This window comes from Zalophus californianus, chromosome 1 (assembly GCF_009762305.2).
Source record: "Zalophus californianus isolate mZalCal1 chromosome 1, mZalCal1.pri.v2, whole genome shotgun sequence".
NCBI lineage: Eukaryota > Metazoa > Chordata > Mammalia > Carnivora > Otariidae > Zalophus > Zalophus californianus.
This window is the reverse complement of record NC_045595.1, coordinates 120,303,426-120,316,722: the sequence shown is the minus strand read 5'-3', so window position 1 is coordinate 120,316,722 and position 13,297 is coordinate 120,303,426. Positions and strand designations below refer to the sequence as shown.

General features: G+C 35.8%; 1 protein-coding gene across 4 annotated transcripts in view; it reads left to right on the top strand.

Annotated features, from left to right (window-relative positions):
* The window catches only part of PDCD10 (programmed cell death 10), a 41,626-nt gene that overhangs the window by 3,764 nt on the left and 24,565 nt on the right, over nt 1–13,297 (top strand). The gene's annotated exons all lie outside the window — the stretch shown is intronic.

Genomic DNA, 13,297 nt, shown 5'->3' with positions numbered 1-13,297 from the left:
CCTGAACAGAATTCATGCTTTTTTTCTTTTTTCTTTGTTGTTTCATTTTGTTTTTTAACCATGGTATCTTCTTTTGAATTTTACTTTTAATATCATCTGCTTTAGACAAGGTGACTTTGTAAAATGGAGTCATGCTTGTTTCAAAGCTTATATTTTGGGCTTCTTGAAAATTTTCCTGTTTCACTGGGTCTTAAGGTAATACCTTATTTGCTTTAAACTTAGATACTTATGAGACTAAAATGATCATTATTTTAAAAACATGCAAACCAAATTTCAGGGATAAATATGTGTTAGAGTTTGGTCGTGAAAACAAATTCATTAATCCTTTGCAGTACTATAATAATCGCATAGAATAAATTGAACAGCTCTGAGTTGCTATAACCTTATATGCTTTCATGAATTTACCAATTCCCTCTCTCACGAGAGATTGTCAAAAAATGATTGCTGGCATTTGGTTTTAAAATTTGATAATACTCCCAGTTTTTATTAATAATTGTAAGTCTTTGATAAGTCCTAAACTTACTTTTTTTAAAAAAGTCAGTTTTTGTGTTTTTATTTTTTTATGATCTTTTTTACCCAAGAAATTCATATTTACCTAGTATAACTAGTATATGGAGAACAAATCTAAAGTACTGCTTCTTACATGTTTTTGGATTATTAGGGTTATTATAATAGGTAATGTTACTAAGAGTTTTAAGCTAATTTCATGGTAAATGAGAAGTTAAGTAGTGTGAGGGTTTTTTTTTTTTGCATATATTACTGCATTTGAAATGTTATAGAAAGTTGCAGTCTTAAATATTGATTTTTGGGGGGCACACACACGGTGTAACCAATGAAAACACCTTTATTGCAGCATTTAGAAATAATTTATTTGCAGAAAGATAAACAATGTAATTTGGTGGTCCATTTTTGTAGGAAAATGAAAAATTCAGTTTTTAAATTTTAGCTACAAAATTAATTGCATCTTTGATGTAGTGTAGTATTACAATCTTATTTTCAAAATCACCCTTATATTTTTGGTTTGAATAGCCTTTTTTTTTTTTTAACTACTCAAAAAGTGAGTTGAATAGAGTTGAACTCTATTCAAAAAGTGAGTTGAATCCAAATCTGAATAGATTTGGACCTCTTTTACCCCCTTCCTTACATATTAATGTAATATGTAATAGATTACTTTTCTATGGTTGCTTAGAATTAATTAATTGTTGCTATTTAAAAGAAAGAAAAAAGAGGATTTTATCAGCAAGCTTATGAATTATTGGGTAACAGCAGTGCAACATATTAAATGGTAGTCACTACTGTTTACTCAGGCCAATCCCTTGGAAATAAGTTTACCAGAAGTAAGTATAGATTGCTTAATGATATTTTGTTTTATTCATTTGCCAAATATTTATTGAGTATATATTACGTGTGAAATTACCTTAAATATTTAGAATGAGCTGGGATATAATCTGATAGCTGCATTTATTGAGCAGTAACTCAGTGCCGGGCATCACACTAAGCATGCCACATGATGTCATATAATCCTTGCAACAGTCCTATGAGGTAGAGGCACTATTATCCCCAACTTAAACGGGAGAAATTAAAGTACAGAGAGTTTAAGCAGCTTGCCCAAGGTTATACAACCAGTAATTGCTTGGAATTAGGATTTGAATCCAGGCTGTCTCACTCAAGAGACCATATTTTAAGTCATTGCCATAAAAATGATGTAATGATTGAGCTCTATTGGAGGGCGGTTAGATTTAGAGTTGCAGTTAGAGAGAATTTTTATATTAGATGCTAAGGTCAGTATTGCAGGCAAAAATTTCTTACATTCAAACTTCCTCAAAAAAATCTTGTAGGGAGTTAGCACATTGGAGACTAACATAACTTTCACCCAGCCAGTTTTTCTTTAGCACTGGGATAGAATTACTTTTCCTTTGAGTAGTAGGTGAAGCATTTGATTTGTTATTCAGAGCCATGTTGGAAAAGAAATATGTATAACACAGGAATCATAGTGTGGTGAGGTGCTCATAGTGAGAGGTACTATGTCTCTAAGTCTGGCAGGGGGAATAGCAGATCCATGTCTGTCCTGTCTTTCATTCTGGGGCTTATGTGCATGGAATGGATTTATGATCACCTTCGGATTTCAGTAGTTCTCTTTTTTGTTTTCTTGAAAAAATGTTAGGCATGCGTGTTGACCTTGTGTACGATAAGTATATGTGTAACATGAGGCAGGTGTGCTTGAGGAGTTATGCAAAGTGGCAGCTTGATGTGTTGTATTTCTTTATTGTTCCTCTTCCCTGCAAGACCGCACCACCCTCAAGGGCATGGACTCTGACTTTTCATCACCACCTAACACTTGCTGACTTAGACCGACTATGCAGAGTACTGCACTAGCTACTAGGAAATAGAAAAAGGAATAAAACTTCTCTTTAATGCGTTTATCATTTAGTGGGTAGAAGGGGAAGGGGATGGGAAGACTGTTACACGGGCAGTTTTTTCCTAGTTTTTTTTTTTTTTTTCTTTTTATCTTTGGACCTCTTTTACCCCCTTCCTTACATATTAATGTACTTTTGCATGCACCAATTCATTTGATAATTTTGGGTCAGAGCTAATAGAAAGGGAAAAAAATTATAGTTTCTCTAACTTACCATCTGGTTTCCGGTACTGAAACACGCCTTCCTACCTCATTCAACCATCCTGTCTTCAGGATGAACTGGAACTCTAGTGGAGACTGGAGTTAAGGAATGACAAAACCCTAAGATGTTACACCCCTGCTCCCATCTTAGACTTAGGTAAGGTTACTACCACAAAAGCCAGTTGGGAATGGTAGGGGAGTCAGACCTGGCCTCTAGGCTGCAGCTGCTCCCTATACCAAGTTTCACAATGTTGCAAGGTTTAATTAAATTGCAAAGAACTTTGAATTTTGCTGTGATCTCTTATTCAGAAATATATATGCCTTCTGGATGTCTTTATCCATAAAAAAATGGCATTCTGTTGTCAAAACTCTAGATTTCTGGGGTCCTATCTTAATTTTGGTTTGCCTCCTTAAAAAAGTACAGTTTTGGAAGGAAGGCTACAAGAGGAACTATATATACAAGCAGATATTCTCATTTTTTTGTGTGTGAATGTGTCTAATAGCATTTGTATTTTGAGATCAGGAGCTAAAAGTGAAGTTAAATGCTATCATCAAGATAAAACCTTGTCCTTATTAGCACCTAGTTTTAAACAAATGACCCAGTGAATTTGTTATCTGGAGCTAACAATTTTATCAACATTTGAATGCCTTGTGGCAGTGTTGGTGCAAAGAAATTTTGTAAGTAAGGTAAAGAAAATACACATTGCATTTGGTAGAGGACCTTAGGCAATTAAGAGTCATTAAGATAAATGGTAGGTATTATAAGTGATACAGGGCAGGTAGGCCTAACCCATGTAGTATAGTCTCCTTAAATTGTACCTTCAAGCATAGGGAACATAGGAACAGTATGAAGATTTAAGTTTAGTTGAATTTCTAAGGGATTTTAAAGGAAAGCTTTAGCATTATATTGGAAAAATTAAAACGGGAGATCACAAATACCAATAAAAAGGAAAATAGAAAGATGTACGTCAGACATTTAATGAGCCACTAGGTTAAGAACTTATAAAAGATGAACATATTCAAAGGTTGAATTTGTTTCCTGCCCTACAACAAATGTTGTCATTTAAATTTTGTTCAGACTAGGATTTAACGAAAATTTAGGCATTGGAATAGGAAAATTGAAGATTGTCACAACTAAAAAGATGTACTATTTTCTCCTGAATTACTTGTGCAGAAATATCTTAGAAGCCGGTTGTTGCTACTTTTATTGTTCCTATTTCCTATCAGGTAATTCGGAGGTAACAAGCCCTTTGATTTTGTTGTCAGCTATTTATTATCCTATGCCCTTTTATGAATTATCTTGAATCATCTTGAGGTCTTTGGTTGCCTCTTTATTTCAGTCTGCTACTCAGTCTGCTTCTGGGCCGGTTTTCTCTATTAAAGTTGATTTCTTTACATGAAGAAAATAAAAAGTAATTTTAACATAAGCTTGACAATTTTAAAATTCACTTATTGACCAGATTCTTTTTAAGTATTCTAAAACTATGTAGCTTGCTTTGGATGATATGTAACTTTTTTTTCTGGTGGTCCAAGTATTTTATGCCTTCACTTTGGCCAAATGGAGAACAAATTTTTTTAAATATGCTGTGTGATGTGGCCTTTATGACATTGTGATAACCAATAAAAGGTTGTCATTGTGTGTGCTATACAGGTGTGGACTAGTGTGAGGTAAATGAGGGGCCTAGGGTACAAAATTTAAGGAGGCAATTACTCTGTGTTAAGCAAGTCAGAGCTAAGTTTTGTGCTCTGAGTGGTCTGGTTTGCCTCACCCTAGTTCCAATCCTTTTGCTATGTCAGGTCCATAGAACTCTGTCTACAAATGTCAGTAAGTGGGGGTGCCTGGGTGGCTCAGTCAGTAAGTGTCTGCTTTCAGCTCAGGTCATGATTTCAGGGTCCTGGGATCCAGCCTTGCGTTGGACTCCCTGCTCATCTGGGACCTGCTTCTCCCTCTCCTGCTCCCACTGCTTGCGTGTGTGTGCACTCTCTCTGTCAAATAGATAAATAAAATCTTTAAAAATAAATAAAATGTAACATGAATAAATAAAATGTAACTATGAATTAAATGCTTATTGTATGTCAGCCACTTTATTAACTGCTTCATATGTGTTTAGAACTCTTAATAACCATGTAAGTTGAGTACTTCAATGTTTTTGTTAATTTCTCAGTATAGAAAGAGAGATGAATTGAATAACTTAAATGATAACACCCAGCTGAGCAAAAATTGAAACTCAGGTCCTTGTTTCAAATTTGAGAGCATACCTAGTGCTCTATACTGTCCATCTGTGTGTAGAAAAATTTAATTCTTGTCCGTTTTATAGATTTCTGTATTAAGAAACAATACTCCCCCTTCCTCACAAGAAACTGCTCTCCAAAATGTGCAAGTGCATACACTGACATGATGCAGTTAACTTTTAAGGTGAGTGAGTCAGAGGTCTCAGCAGCACCAAATTGAGGATCCACAAATTTGTGCTGCTTAGTAACACCTTAAATCAGAGCCCCATTCCTGCTGGTTTCAGTCTTCAAACACTGTACGTGGAATTTGGGGGTTGGCTGTAAGCAGATTAAAGATCAGGGCAGGTTAGTCTAGAAGTAGTTCATTTGGCAGTTCATTTCACATGTCCTATACAATAGGCTATAGTAACTCGGTAGCATATTTGTTTAAAATGTCTGTCACCATTCTGTTTGGTTTCTTAAATGTGAATTTTTGTGGACATTTCTAAGTTGTAAAATTTGGAGATTGGATGAAATAATATATAATGGCTGTTTTCACGTTAAAATTTTAGGGTCTTAACATTTAAGTTTCTTAACTGAGTTATGGAAAAATCTGGGGCCAGAAGGGCTTTTGCCAGCACTCAACCTTACTTTTGGGACCATTCGTTCCCCTTTGTTCTTCATAATGCTTTGTTTATAAAGCTTGTGTCCTGATTGTCCTAGAGCAATAGTTTTCTAACTGTGGAGAGAGAGTTGCTAAAGAGCTCCTATGAGAAGGAGGGGCTAGGGGCTGGAAACTAGTTACTTCCTCCATTTATTGGATGAATGAACAGTTTAGTGTGTTTTATCTCTCTTGATCAAAGATTTTATTTGAAAAACAACAGTTCTGTTGTTTTAAAGAGGCTTAAAATCACTTACCTTTCTTTATCTGGCTTTCAAGCATCCTTGATTTGCCTGGCTAGATGATTGTTCAGGAGACCTGATTTCTAGGAGATCTGGTATTTCATCTTATATTAAAATGTAGTTATAATAGCTAATATTGAATAGTTACTATGTGCCATGCACTGTTCTCAACACTTTATCTGTAATAACTTGTTGAATCGTCACATCAGCCTTAAGAGAGAGAGACTGTAATTCCCATTTCATAGATGAGAAGACTGCAGCACGGAGAAGTTATTAGCTAACTTGCCCCAGGTCACACCATATAGTGAGTGGTGGATCCAGGATTGGATCTGGGCAATCTGGTTCTAGAATCACTATGCTTACTACTCACCTCTCCTATGACAGTGTTGTTAATGTTAGCCAAGTATACTGGAAGCAGTCCTGTTCCTGTTTTCCTGGAGGTAGCATTGTGGATTTTGAAGTGTTTTTTAGAATCTTATTTCTCCACAGAAAAAAATAAATCGTGAGTTTTAAGTGACTCATTTGTAAGTGTATGTGTAGAATCATTGCTTATTAGTAAAGGAACACCTGTATGTGACAGACATATGGGAATTAACAAAGAATGATAAAGGAATGGAGTTAAATTTAGAGCACTTTTATATTTTGCATTCTTTCCTTTATGGGTCATTGTGTTCTAATTTGCCAATGTTACCTGTTTTCAAAGACATCTTAGCTTTCAGATGATGTTTTAGTTAGAACCTCTGTTACTTCTCAATTAACAGCTTAGCAAATGCTTGTTTGGTCAATCATGTTAACAGAGATATTGAAGACTTCATCTTTTTTATCCTGTTACTTAACAAACCATAGCTGGAGTTCTTCAACTGTTAGTGGTATCAGATACCTGGAAATTGTGTTATAACAGAGAGGGTGCCTTTAAAAATTTGATCGAGAGGTTAGACCTTCCGATGAAGTGATAATTCATAGTGGAATGTGTACTTTCTTTGAATAGTTATTTAAAAGTACAAAAACACAGTGCTCAGTAAATTACAGGTATTTAATATAGAAGTTTTGTGGTTTGATTTAGAAATCACCTCATCTTTTATTCTAACTACATCTCTTTTTAAGTATGCAGCTTGGTTTTTGTCTATTTTAAAAAAGGAACTAAAACATGGAGAGGTGAAGTGCTTTGCTCAGAGATAAGATGGTTTGTAATGACAGTATGCAGAATTTGAGCCCTTGTTTTCAGACCTTAATACTTAGGCCTTTTTTTCATAGCTGTGCACAGATTCTCCACTGATACCTTGAAGATGTCTAGAAAAATTTTGATATATGTAAACAAATATGGTGGCAAAGTGTCATATGTTACACTTAACCATTAACAAGGGATTGTTTCTAGATGTCCCTAAATGCAAAATTCACTAAAAACTGAACTGATTGTAGTGCATGCTCAGGAAGGTTGAATTCCACATAACCTTATTAAAAAAGAAAACTACATATGGGAGACCTTGAAATATAGAAAATATAATTTGCAGAGGAAGGAGAGAGATGTAGGTATATCGTGAAGGTTTTAAGCTTATTTTGGTTTAAGTAGGATCTGCTTAACCCTAGTCCTCTGCCTCCCTTTTTCTTAGCTTTCTCTTCTAAATATTTTGTCTCTTGTTTAAAAGTGGCTACAACATTTTGAGGTGAGAAGGCCCTAAAAAGTAGGTTGTGATTATCAAAGGCTCACCTTTTCAGCTATGCTAAATGGCCAGACTGAGCTACACAGCCTTAGAATAAATTTAGTTTTCTAGGAGCCTGATGGGTATGATTCAAAGCTCCCAGGTGCTTGAGAGAATGCAAAGAGTGGTCAGGTATTTGAGACCTTGAATCAACCAACTACTGGGCAGGCCCTCTCTACTAGAAAATGTAAATCATTTTTGTGATCTGATAAAAAATTTTTTTTAGTTTCCCATGAGATTACTTTTGAAGCTGTGGTAGATCACCATAATAACATTTTATTATCACTGAAATTTAGAATACCAGAGCCTTTAAAATGATACAATTTTATTCCCTCTTTTTTCTCTTGGGAAAACAAGGCCAGTGATTAAGTGAAACTTCCACAAAGTCAGAACCAAAAAGAACCCCTGTCTCAGGTACTTAGTCAGTTTTACCCAAATCCCCGCGCCTGGCCTCGGCAGCTAGTTTTTCTGACTCTCTAGGTACTGTTCTTTCCATACCAGTGGTTTCCAGCTTCTCCTGTTCATGAGAATCATTGGGGTTGTCTGCTAAAAATACAGCTTCCTGGACCCTATCTTGGAGATTCTGATTGAGTCAGCTTGGGAATGTTTTTAATGAGGACTGAAGTGATTGTGATGGCTTAGGTCGTCCAACATTTGGAAACTACACCACTCCTGCACCCTTTCCCATAGAGAAAGTTTTGCTATGTGCTGAAAGCTGGATAACTTTTTGGATCTTGCTTGTGTATAAAGCAAGGCTAAGCTATGTTGGAAATTCTTGCACTTTGAGAATTTTGTGAACTATTAAATTATATGCCAGTTTTATTCCATGATCTAAAAGATACCCTAGCAACCCTAATAAAATAATTTATAATCTGTGATTTATTTTTCTTTAGTTTTATTTGGTTTTCATGTAAATTTCTGTTAGAATTCTGATTTTAGTTGCAATCATCTGATGCTAATATTCTCTTAGCTTATCATACTAGGAAGAGCTTGGGATAGCAATAAGTAGTAAAATCTGCTAAATGTGACTGGTAAATTAGACTTTGTTAATAGAATTAATTAGATTTCTATGTTTGTTTTGTTTTGCTAGACTTGATATTTGAAAAGTATTAGCAAGACTGATTCAACTTACAAATTGCCCATCTCTTACCTCATTAATTTCATTCAACAAACATTGTCTACTATGTACCTTCTATACTGACTAATGTCTCTACTGGGAAAAAGAAATACAGATTTGGTGGCATAAACATGGATTCTGCTTACTGCCAGAATGAATAAACTTCTTTTAGCTAAATGTTCATGAATAGGTTGGGGGTCCAATGAAATCAAATCAATCAGTCTTTCCCTCTTCAAGGAGGGAAACTAAAGGAATTATAAGAATTTAAGACCAGGTGAGAGGGCTAAGTTTTGGATTTGACTATAAAGAAAAACAAGACAAATATACCTGCCTACAAATGTTTTAAGTGTAGAATTTATTTAGGAGCCTTTTTCTCCCCAAGAACTGCATATTTCAGTACCAGGGACTTCATTTGTCCATTCCTTATATTTGTGAGTAAATAACTTTAGCTCTAGAATTATCTCCTGCCCAGATGGATTAAAATGAGGCTCTCTCAGAAAATGCTGATTCTGACCCTGGAGATATATCTGAGTATAGTTCTTTCCTTCTTTTTTTTTATTTTTTAATTTTTTTTAGATTTTCTTTATTTATTTGACAGAGAGAACGTGCACACACAAGCAGGGGAAGTGGCGGGCAGAGGGTGATGGAGAAGCAGGCTCCCCGCTGAGCAGGGAGCCCAGTGCGGGGCTGGATCCCAGGACCCTGAAATCATGACCTGAGCCGAAGGCAGATGCTTAACCGACTGAGCCACCCAGGAATGAACAGACTCCTGTTGGTTCTTTGGGCAGGTCAGGCTAGAAACTCCAAAGACTAAGACTTTGGCAGTGGGATGGCCAAGAACCTATTTTTGTTTTCCCCTCACTTTAAACAAATAATAATGGTCTTAAGCTCAGGAAGTTATTTAATACTTACGCATCTTGTGTCAGAAATTAGTGCCATTTTGAACATTGAAGGAAATAAAGGGGAAAGTATAAATGAATCGATTGCTTATATTCTATTTGTATAGGTATTACCATATCACAGAGGGTGTTTTTGAAGAAAAATTTGCTTAAAAGTATACATTTTGTCTTAAGTTATTGACATCTATAGTTCTGTTTTTTAAAAAGGTTGTGATGCTAACTCCCCAGGAAACAAAGCTTACTTTGAAATGAAAACTTTTCCCCCACTGCAACACATTGGAAATAGGAAACTAAGTAGCTCTTGCTGTGTTGCCACTATACCCACATTAAATTTTTATTATTTATTATTACTTAGCAATTATAATCATGGCAAGTCATTTTTTGGACTGTGGTTTCTATTGTACTACATGGTAGATGAGGTCACTTTTTAAGGCCTTTCCAGATTTGGGATTTGGAGTTACTAATTGTTAGTTGGCTCTTCATGCACGATCAGCACTCGCCTCAGAAACCAGTATCCCTTAGAGAGCTGGAACTTTGGTAATGTGCTGCCCAGCTGCCCTGGGCCTGACGTTACCTGTGGTGAAAGGAAGAAACCTTCTCAAAGGGGCAGGGCCTCAAGCTCTTGCTCAGCTCAGTTGACCCTTGCTCTTCAGGTTAACAGGCTCTTTGTTGCTTGGAGTAATTGCAGGTTGTCCACTGAACCATTTCAAATAAAGAACCATGTAGAAGGAATGACAGCATATTTTAACTTGAACTAAAATTGGCATATTTAAAAAGCCTTATTGAAATTGTTGATTTTTAATCTCATATAAACACTAATGAAACTGTGAGTGGCCCCAGTTTGTGAATGTGTGTTCTGAGAAGTTCAGTTGCAACTTGGTTCTTTGGAACATTTTCCGTAGGACAGTATTAAAAGGTAGATAAGTATGATGTAAGACAGACACCTATTTAGCTCATAATATTGCTGTAATTCTTTCTTTTTTTTTTTTTTTAAGACTTTATTTATTTGAGAGAGAGAATGAGCAGTGGGAAGGGGCAGAGGGAGAGAGAGAGAGATGCGGGGCTGATCCCAGGACTCCGAGATCATGACCTGAGCCCAAGGCAGATGCTTAACCAACTAAGCCACTCAGGCGCCCCTATAATACTTTCTTTTTGATGACAAATAGTAGCTGATAGTACTTTAAGTTAGTCTTAGAGGCAAGAAATACATGTATATGTTTGGTTTTTCTTAAACTTAGATCATAAATATCTTAAGTGAAACTCCTGACATGGGACAATACTATTGATTCAACACAATTAAAAAAAAATTTCAATGTCACCATTTACAAAGGTAAAAATTAAGTATTTGAACAGGTTTAGTGGGGTAAATAGGTAGGTGCCAGCAGGAATTCTGAGTGACTCTAGCTACTTTTACTGATCCCTTCACTTCTGTCTGCCTTTATATATGCAGGGATACATACATGTTCAAAAGAGTAAAAGACAAAAATAATCCAATTGAGCCTACTGTAGGAATTCACCTCCTTTTTACTGAGATCACCTCTCTCACCAGCTCACTGCCTCAGTTCCTACAGTAGTTCTTGTTCCCGGTATACAAGTGACATTACTCTTTCAGCATTATTCATGACCGCATCAAGAAATCCAATCATTTTTTAAAAGTTACTGTCCATGCTAGGGAGCATTTAAAACTTTGGACCACCTTCTCTTTGAAACACCTGGTTTCTGTGATGCTGGTTCTGTCACCCAGTTCTCCAATAGCAGTATAGCATCTGCACTTCTCCCTTGTTGATACTGACTTGTTCACTTTCTGGCTTTCCTTTCATAGTATAAGCTCCACGAGGGCAGAGACTGTCTTGTCTTGTTCACTGCTCTGTAGCTAGTCCTAGGCCTAATTCTGTATAGGTAATGGATAAATATTTGTTAAATAAACGAATGATTTTTTTTCTGTTACCCCATGAGATGGCTCTTCAAGTTCTGGTATTGGCCCTGTTCTGCTATTTCTCGCTTGTTTTTTTGTTTTGTTTTGTTTTGTTTTGTTTTGTTTTCCATTGATACTGATGCCTTCAATTACTGTCTATACTGTGCTTCCAATAGCTATCATTTTCATTTTGACTACTGTCCCTGCATTTCAGCCCCTCTTTTTTGTTCCAAGTTTAATATGAAAAAGTATTCACAATTTATTTCTAAAGTGGAAAAGTAGATTACCAAATGGCCAGTTAAGTAGTTAAATAGAAACAGCAGGGTCACAATTGATTATTTACCTTCTTCCTCTTCCTACTTGCTCAGGTCTGGTTGGTCTTTTATATAACTATACTAGGTCTCTTAAGTTTCCCCTGCCATCAGTTTATGTTCCTCCATTCTGTCCTTAACAGTATGACCAAAGCAATCCGCTTAAATAAATGATCTGATCAGGTAATGGCTTTCTGTTACCCTATAGAATAAGACCTAGGAATTGGCCTTCTTATTTTTATTTATTGATTTGGTTCTGTGAGGTCAGTGGGCAGCTTGTAGCCCCAAAACGAAAAACTTTCCATATTTAGAACTACCAGAAATGGGACTAGCGGGTTTCTGTAGGTGTCAAGTTCCCTTTCACTGGTAGGGATTATGGAAGGATAGTAAGCAGTTCTCAAATGGGACAAGTTATTAGAGCTTTTTGAAGCTCTGCATACTCAGACCTTTGATTGTATCTTTCAAACTGCTTAGGTCTTCCACAGTCTGGCCCAGATAAGTTTTAATGATTAGGACCACATCTTAATCACCCCCCCACTGCATCTTTTACAGAGTAGGTGCTAAGCCTACATTTATTCAGTGAATGAATAACTTCTGGGTATTTTCTTGGGTAGATGAGCTGAGATTGTCTCTACTTCAAACTTAGTTGTTTGTTTGTTTGTTTGTTTTTTTTAATGTGGAATTATCAGATCTGGATTGAGAGTATTAGGATCAAGTCTTGGACCTCTGCATATGTGTTCTTGGTCAAATCATTTATCATCTCAGAACCTGAAATAAGATTAGAATGACAGTTAATGTAAAGTAATTGTGAGGACTAAAAGTGTGTGAAAAATGTTTTATAATCTGAAAATGCTTTATAAATGATAGAAATTATTCAAAATTGATGGTTTTGAAATATGTATACTAATATACATTGTTTAAAATATAGATATGTCACTAATACTACTCTCTCACTTTATAATTAGGCTCATTTTTTAGCCTAGCAAAGGAAATAAATACAGTTGCTTTCTCTTAAAAACCAACATACTTCCTCAACTATTCAAGGCAAAATTTCTCTTATATTGTTGAATTCTCAGTATTTTGTCAAACTATCAGTGTCTCTGGATCTCTCTACTTAGGTTTTGTGCCAGGTTTGGACAAAGATTCAGAAATACCACTGGCGAAATTAAATAACATTTTTTCCCCCAAATAGACCACATTTGATAGAATTTTCCCAGTTTTAAGATTTGTCTTAAATCTTTGGTGCTTGGCTATGCTTTTGTTGTTATTTTTTGGTGGCAAAATCAATGAACTATTAGCAAAAAGATTTTAATCTAAACACCTTTTTTCTTAATTTTTTTTTTTTTAAGATTTTATTTATTTGACAGAGACAGACACGGCAAGAGCGGGAACACAAGCAGAGGGGGAGTGGGAGAGGGAGAAACAGGCTTCCCGCCGAGCAGGGGCTGGATCTCAGGACCCTCGGATCATGACCTGAGCCGAAGGAAGACGCTTAACGACTGAGCCACCCAGGCGCCCCTTTTTTCTTAATTGTTAATGCAGTTTTCCATTAACATTTATGCTTTATGTATTTCACAGTTATAGTTTTATGTTATGTATAAGTGCTATGATTATACACTTTGTT